Here is an 8487-nt window from a genome sequence, read left to right as displayed (position 1 = left end):
GTAGCTTGGAGGTGGAGCATTTGCTGCCGATGTGTGAGGTGCAGCTTTCCATCTCCAGCGCTGTTAAACACAGCTACCTGTGACCTCTACGCTGGTGCCGAGATGCTCTTGGGCAGGCTCTGCTGTGCTCCGAACTGTCAGCCTGTGAGGGCAGTGGTGAGACCAGACTCTACCTAAGGGTCTGCCAATAAAAGCCCCAGAGAGCACAACCTAATGAAGTCATGTGAGGTCGGAGCATGTAGCACAAGGCCCTGGGGGAAAGGTAGCGAGAAGACCCTTGGCATTTCTCACGCACTCTGTAGATGATGAAGGAAGAGTAACTCATCCGAGAGCAGAAAACGTGAACAGAAAGTTTACCAAAACAGACGTGAGAGAAACGAGTGTCGCAGCGAATGTACAGCGTTATGTGTGGCTCTGGAATCCAGGAGCTGTAAGTTCTCCTGTGGCTGAAGTTCTCTCATTTCAAAAGGACCAGCTGTGGCTTGAGATAAAAAGAACATTCCTCAAATGTAACCACTTTTTTTAAAAAAGCATTAATTGCAGGCTTAACTGGACCACTTTCTAGTTTCAGGCATAGCCGTGAACCTCATTCCAGACAAAGGAGGCGCTCTGGCCGGGAACAGCGAGTCCAGTCTACCTGTAAAAGCTTCAAAGGTGCTCTCTGGCTTATATATTTATCCCGTTCGAATTTAGTTTCTGTGTGTTTGCCCTTGGGCCTTCAAGTTTCCAAGTCTCTGAATATTCTGGTAAAGTAGTGTTTGCCCCCTGCAAGATGGAGAACCGAAGCCCAGACGTTACGCTGCCTTCCTCCCTCTGTAGCGAGGCTACCAGCTTTCTTGTGGCGTGCTCCCACCAGCCCGGAGTCACCACGCTTATCCTAGACAGTAAACTCCGTGGTAGAATAAGCCAGTGTGCCCTGGCCAGGCAGGAAAGAAACTGTTTCTTGCCCTGCGCCTTGATGCCGTTGGCACTAGCTCTTGAGGCAGGGGGATGGATTTCACCAGTGGAAGAGTCAAGCCTGGGAACTGTTTATACTGCACATCCTATGTACACACTGCCAGTTGCCTGTGCCGTAGGGTAAGTTTCCCCCAAGCAGCTGCTTCAAACAGTGTGTTTGCTGTTACTCCCCAGCCTCTAAGGAGCCGAAAGCTGTGTGGCTGGGCTGGTGCTTGGGGGCTGGCCTCTCGGCCAGCTACAGTCTGCAGGGGGACTTGTGTGGGGCTGTGGGGATTGCTCCAGGATGGCGTGGTCACGGTTGTCAGTGGGGAGCCTCAGCTCTTTACCACATGAGACCACTTGAGCATCCTCATGACACAGTGGCTGGCTTCCTTCAGAATCGACCTACAGTCTCCCCGAAGGTCTCTGCCCTGCAGGGGAGATGAGTTGACAAAACAGCCGCTTATTAAAATGTCATGGCCCGTGACATCGTCAATGTCTTCCCTCTTACAGCCATCCTGGAGCCATATCACGGGTTATTTTCTGATAGAAAGCACACAGGGTTCCCCCCCAACTAAGTGTCTTGATTTGGTTTATTTCCGGCATTGTCTGGAGTTGGCCCAGACCCAACAGACTGAAAGTCTCTCTTGTTTGCTAGCCACAAATGGACAAAGCTGTCCATACTGCTGCCTGGGGAAGTAGAGATTTGGGAGTTTTCGTAATTCTCTAAAAAGACTGATAGGACTCGGGAAAGGTGTGCAGTAAGTTGATATTAGCATAAGCTAGAGCTATGAGAAAGGAGGGAACCTCAACTGAGGAAATGCCTCCACAAGGTCTGGCTGTAAGGCATGTCTTAATCAGTGATTGATGGGGAAGGGCCCAGCCTGTTGTGGGTAGCACCATTCCTGGGCTGGTGGTCCTGGGTCCTATAAGAAAGCAGACCTGAGCAAGCAATAGGGAGCAAGCCAGTAAGCAGCAGCCCCCATGGCCTCTGCATCAGCTCCTGGCTCCAGGTTCCTGCCAAGCTTGAGTTTCTGTCCTGGCTTCCGTGATGGACGACAACGCAGAAGTGTAAGCCAAATAAACCCTTTCCTCCCCAAGTTGCATTTGGTCATGGTGTTTTGCATTGGTCATGGTGTTTCAATAGAAACCCTAACTAGAGCAAGAGGCACCCTCACCGCTCCAGATCCAATGGAGAGGGTACTTGGGACAGCAGAGTGGAGGAGGAGGGCAAGGGCTGGGGCAGAGGTAGCATGAGGCTTCATTTCTTTGGGGGCGCCATCCTCCCTGTATGGCAGTGTGTTGCCAACTGGAAGCTCCGCCAATGCCACTTGAGGGATTTTTGTCCACTCTCCAGCTCCTCTCCTTGGAGTCTGTGGGGTGAGGCTGAAGCTTCATTGCTGTCACCTGGCCTCAGAGTACATGACGTGCTCATAAGTTCCAGAAAGTCTGTGGAGCCCAACCCCAGGAACCTGGACAGAGAACAAATACCTTTCTCTGAACATTTTGAAATGCACCTAAACGTAACCCAAATCTCTTTAGGCATCGGTTTAACCTGTCTAGGCTTAGTAGGAATTATTAGCAACAAAAGCCTTGAAGGATGCTAGCCAACGGGAGAATGCTGAAAATACAAACTACTCCTAACACAAAGAAACACATTTAGTCAGCTCGTTTAAAATTTGTGTCTAGGAAACTTGCGCGGAGGAGCTGGAGAGATAATCCAGCACATAGGAGAGTGACGTGCTCTCCTAGAGGAACTGAATGCCATTCCCAGCACCCGGGCCGGGCAGCTCACAACCGCCTATAACTCCAGCTCCGGGAGGGTCTGGCGCCTCTAGTCTCCAAGGGCACCTGCACTGTTGAGCACAGTCCCTGCCTCCTCCACACACATAATTAAAAAATAAAAATGAGTCCTTACAGTTGCACGAGGCTTACTACACACAACAGCACCTATATTTTGCAGATGTAGAAATGGAGACATAAAAAGGTTCAGGAACTGCCCAAGGGTCTCTTAGCTAGTAAGTGACACATGGGTCCTACAGCTGGCGATCTAAATCATACTCTGTGTTGCCTTTGGAAGTCCTGTTCATCCTTCTAAAACCCAGGTTCTGTAATTCAGTGAGCTTCCCAGCTGCTAGTTAGGAAAAGAGATTTGGATTTAACTTTTTCAGTCTATAAAGTTCTTCATCTTCATGAGAACAAAAGCAGGGAACTTTTTAAAAAGAAATAGCTATTTGATCTTTCTAATGGAGTCGGTAAGAATTAACCGAGCAGGGGCCATCCTGCGTGCGGCTCCCTGCCAGGGTAAGCAGGCTGGCATTGCACCACTGCACTGGGACTTGGCACTGGCCTTCTTGGTTTCTACCCATTCGAGTAATTAGAGCGCAATTTTATTTACGATGATTAAGGAAGTGGGGAGGAAACCCATCAACTTCACAGCCCACCCTGGAACACCACCTCTTTTCACTTTGAGGGCTCCTTTTACTGTGCTTTCATCCAAGCATCAACGAACTGAAGAAGAGCTCGGAGTTCCATGCACTGTTTTTTATGACAGCTTTATAGTCCCTACCACAGACCATCATCTGCCTTATCCCAAGATAAACCAGCAGTGGAAGGTTCCCTCCTGCTGCTCGTAGGTGCTGGAGAGGCCTCATGGAGACTTTAATCACCTGGAGTAATGACACATCAGACATAAACTAGGAGCAGCGTCTTCCCTGCCTCCTCTAAAGAGTTCATTTATTTAAGTATTTTAGAGAGTTAGCAGAGACCAGTGTCCTAACTAAACACATCCCACAGGAGGTATACCAGCCACACTGTCCTATGAGGAAGGGTTTCCAGTCCCACCGTAGACCTGGCCAAGAATGATCCGACCAGCTCTTCATGAACGTTAACATCCCTTCTGAAGGGTTCAGCTCTCCATGTGATTTGAGTAGCTCTAGGTCCTGAAGCTAGATTTTCATTTATGCCTGTGTTTGGGTTTTTGGTTGCTGTTTATTTTCTTTTGATTTTTCAAGACAGGCTCTCCTTGTCGAGGGCTAGAAGGTTGCCATCCTCCTGCCCCCTGCTTCTGGAGTGCCAGGACTATAGGTGTGCTCCACTGGACTTGGCTTAGGTTCTTCATTCGTGAAGTCAGCTCAGCTTTTCTCTACTCTCTGCGTGGCTTAGGCCTTTGAACTGCCTTTGCTCTCGAGGGCCTTCATAGTTTCAGTTGCCTGCCCAGGTGGGCTAATCGCATCCCTCCCTGGAGCCTGTGGTTTCCAAAAGCTAATTATGTTTGTTCCCGACCTTGTTTATGCAGGGAGTACTTTGAAATTACATAATTTAACTCAATATCACCCAAAACAAACCACACTGAGTGTGAAGAGAGTTGAAGAATCTTTACGAAAATAAGTTGAATGTTTGAGAGTTGATAAAGAATTCTAAAAAAAAAAAAAAACCTGTAAGTTGCATGTGGATAAAACAATCCTGAAGGTTTGGGTGGTGGGAGGAAAACCGAAATCTACAAGAACATCCTCTCACTGTTACAAGTGTGTCACGCCAGTGAAGCTGAGCCTAAATATTGCTTCTAGCTCTGCTAACAGATACCTTACACAGTCCAGTTAGCAGCCTGGTGAGTTAAGAGTTCAGGGTGAGCCTGGGCTACAGGCTAGGTGTCTTCAGTCTAGCCTGGACTATTTAGAATCTGTCTCCAAACAAACAAACAAACAAAAAAAAAACAGGCGGGCTGAGGCTATTGCTCAGAGCTAACAGTGCCCACTAGCAGGTAAGAGGATGCAGGGTCAGTCCTCAACACCACACATAGGAGGTGGAACAAGGAAGGAGGCAGGCAGGTGTCTGGTGAGCGGAGCCTACCAGCATTTGGTCCTAATCCACCCAACGAGTGCGTCCTTCTTACATTTATTTCTGGTTTTTTTCATATTCTTCTCTAAAATCTACCCCATTCCTGTCAAATGCGTATTTAACCAGAAAAAATATGTGAAGGAAAAATAGCATTCATGCTAATATGTATACTGTTATGCTGTGGTCATGAAAAACAGAAAAGTGAGGAAATGACTAATTGGTAGCTCCATCGCATCACTGTTAAATCCTCCAGCCCCTTCCTCATTCCTACATTCTGGCATTGAAAATCTTCAGAGATGGCTCAGTGAGCAAAGTGCTTGCTGGGTAAGCCTGTGGACTGGAGCGCAGACTCTCTAGACACTCTATAACAAACCTGGGCCACACACACACATACAGTAAGAAAGAAACAAAATCTTGAACGTTAATCGTAAAGAAATGACAGATGTGCTAAAAAGCTGCTGTGCTCACATGGGGTGGAATTGTAACAGACCGAGTGCTTCTGCAGGTGATGTCACTTCGGGTAAATGAATTCCTGGTAACCCTGTTACCAAACCTAGCCCGTTTTGCCTGCTTCATAATACGCCAATCATGAAAACAAGTATGGCAAAAGAGAATTAGGTCGCCAAGTGTGGGCGATAGTAAAACATGTCTCAAGCCCGCCTCCTCAAACGATGAATTTTGAAGCTGTCTCGAAACACACAAACACCCCTAAAAAGGCGGCGGGGAGGGGCTGGAGGTATGTGTGAGCTTCAGGAGTCGGAGGTTAGGAAGGTCCCAGCGTTTCAGCGTGTGCAATCATGCTTTATCAGCTGCTACCATCATGGCCACAGGGTAAAGCTGTTCTCTGGACTTCAGCCGCTGTTGAGTTTTGAGGTCGTCTCTAAGAGCAGGTAATGAGGGTTAGGGGCAGGGGCTCGATTCAGGCTTTCCTTTGGCTTTAACCCTGTTACACTTGATTGCTCATTTCTTTAATAAAGCCAAATATTCAGCTCGCACGTGGTAGCCTTTAGAAGTGCTTAACCGTGAGGGCAGCAAGATTGTAACTGGCTGACAGCACACTGGATTCTTCTGATCTCAAGAAGAGGGCTTTGCTTCTAAGGTCGTGACCTTCATCAATCAGACCTGCATCCAAGCTCTCAGCGAAGGAGCAGCAGATTCTTCATAAGACGTCTTTCCTCTCACCCCCACCCCTCGGAATGTCCCTACTGGAAGATCAAAGCGTTGCTCAGAAAAACCTACACACAGATATTTTTTTTCTGCACGAAGAGAGGTATTGGCTCCTTGGTCCCGAAGCTCTGATCCCAGGGATGAGGAGAAAGGATTAGAGCATCCTACTTGATTTGCCTTCTGACCCAGGAGGCATAAGACGCTGGAGTTCGAGACTCGGCCTCCTTAGGGCCTTGAATTATAAACCAATGGTCAGCCAAGTGTGGCCTGGATGTGCCTAAAAGCACCCAACCACACCCAACTGCATGCTGGCGAAGCACACTCCATGTGTGGTGGCTTTACCTACCCAGCACCGCTTATCCCTTTAAAACTCAGTGCAGATGCTCGCGTCCCTGGGAAGAGCACCCTGCCTGTGCGCCCACTCGCAGTGGACTCCGCCCCCAGCAGAGCAGTGGGTGCCTGTTTTCCTTAACCTGCGCCCGCTGGTGTGTCTCACTGATCAAGCAGGAGCTACGTGCCCATTGGTTTTCCTCTCATCAAAACGAAGGAAAAAAAAAAGGGATTTGCTAGGTGTGCTGAAGTACGCCTGTCATGCCAGGACCCCAGGAGGTGGGACCAGAGAGTCACGAGTCAGAGGCCAGTCTGGGATACACAGCAAGACCTAGACTCAAGACTCGAGAAAAAAGGAGACACCACAGGCCTTTGCACAACAGTGTCATTACACTTTATTCCCCCTCCAACCACATCAGACACTACAGAAACCGGGATTTAATGGGGTGGACATTTATCAAAATGGTGTCTGGAAACTTGAAGTCAGCTTGTAAGAGGGAATTCTTTCTGTGGAAGCCTACAACTGAGTTGACAGGAGGAGGCCTGGCATGGAGGAGTAGAGAGGAGGAAAGGGGGATTTATTTCTTTCCATTAAAAAAAAAAAAAAAAAGGGAAATTAGCCAATGCTGTAAACACTGCTGTAACCCAACTGCCCGGGTTAGCTATGGCTGAAGGCCTCAGCTGCCTGGGTATGCAGTTGGGGTAGACCAGTAGGCTGGACAGAGTAAGCCAGAGGAGACAAGAGAAGGCCACAGCACAAGACATCTGGAAGCAGAGTCCTGGGTGTATAGGATGTGGCCTGGGCAGTTACTATTTATTAATATAATTATTGCAACTGTTCTGTGGGTGGTCTTTAGTGATTTGAAATGATGGTGAAGATTCTTAATTAGAGCAGAATGCTACAAAATTATTGGCTGGTTTGATGATTCAAAGAGGCATTATGGGAGAAATCTCACCATGTAAGATGAGATGAGATAGTTAGTTAGTTAGTTAGTTAGTTGGCTAGCTAGCTAGTTTTTTAAGACATGATTTCTCTGTGTAGCCCTGGCTAACCTAGAATTCACTCTGTACGTCAGGCTGGTCTTGAACTCAGAGATATGCCTGCCTCTGCCTCCTGGGTGCTGGGATTAATGTACCAATAAACCTTGCCTCAAATAATTTGTGAAACCACCCATTAAAACCGTAGACTCAGCCAGGCAGTGGCGGTGCAGTCAGGCTGCAGGTTTTTCTAGATATTTCTGTAAATGTGCTTGCATGGCAAGTCACCCTCCCTTCGTGAACACTGACACTGTGGCTCCCCTCAGCAACCCTGCGAAACGGGTAACAGACAAAGCCTTGGCAGTGGTATGACTGTTGTTACAGAGATAATAAGTCACAGATCTGGAAGTCGGACAGGGCGTCAAGGACCACAGACGGAGATGCTCAAGACCCTTGTGTGATAACTGCATAGAACTTGCGCACATCTTCCCTCGTACCTTAAGTCGCCATAGGTTACTCAGAACAGGTGACTAACACAATGCAGAAATCTGTGTACGTCATTGTCACACCATATGGCGTGGGGGAGCGACAGAAGAGGCCTGGCTTTGTTGAGGACAGATACAGTATGTTTCCCAAATGTTTTCTGACCTACTGCAGGCCAGATCTATAGATGTAGGACCCAGTGGCAGGAACTGTCAGCTGCACTCTGAAAATTGCCAAGAATAGGTTTAAACATGTTCACCAGGGATTTAAAAAATAAATAAATAAATAAAAGCTCATTCATTTGTGTGCTAATCAGTTTGGCATCATTATTTCACTAAGTATGTGGGTACATATCAAAATCCTTCGTTGTTCACAGATAAATACAATCTCCGACTTGCCGATTAAAATAAGATGAGGTCCAGCACTGGAGCTTACAAATGAGATTAAGGCTCAAAGAGATCAGACCACTTGCCAAAGCACACATTGCTGGCAGGCGGCCGGATCACAGCCTTCACCGACGTCTCTGCAAGGGCCTTGCTGCTGACCTGGTTCCTTCCCCGCAGAAGTGTTCTCCTTCCTGGAGGACCACCTTGATCCTTTCCTGAGCCTGCTTGCTCTCTTCTAATTGCTGAGCTACTTGGACAGAGAAGGGATGCAAAATAGGAAGACATTACAGAGAGACTCAAACCAAGGGAAGATCATCGCTTAATGATCCGGTAATTGCAGTCATTGGAGGAAACTTTGGAGGCTGCA

The sequence above is a fragment of the Meriones unguiculatus genome, chromosome 4 (genome assembly GCF_030254825.1).
Source record: "Meriones unguiculatus strain TT.TT164.6M chromosome 4, Bangor_MerUng_6.1, whole genome shotgun sequence".
NCBI classification, from domain to species: Eukaryota; Metazoa; Chordata; class Mammalia; order Rodentia; family Muridae; genus Meriones; species Meriones unguiculatus.
This window is presented reverse-complemented; position numbering follows the sequence as displayed.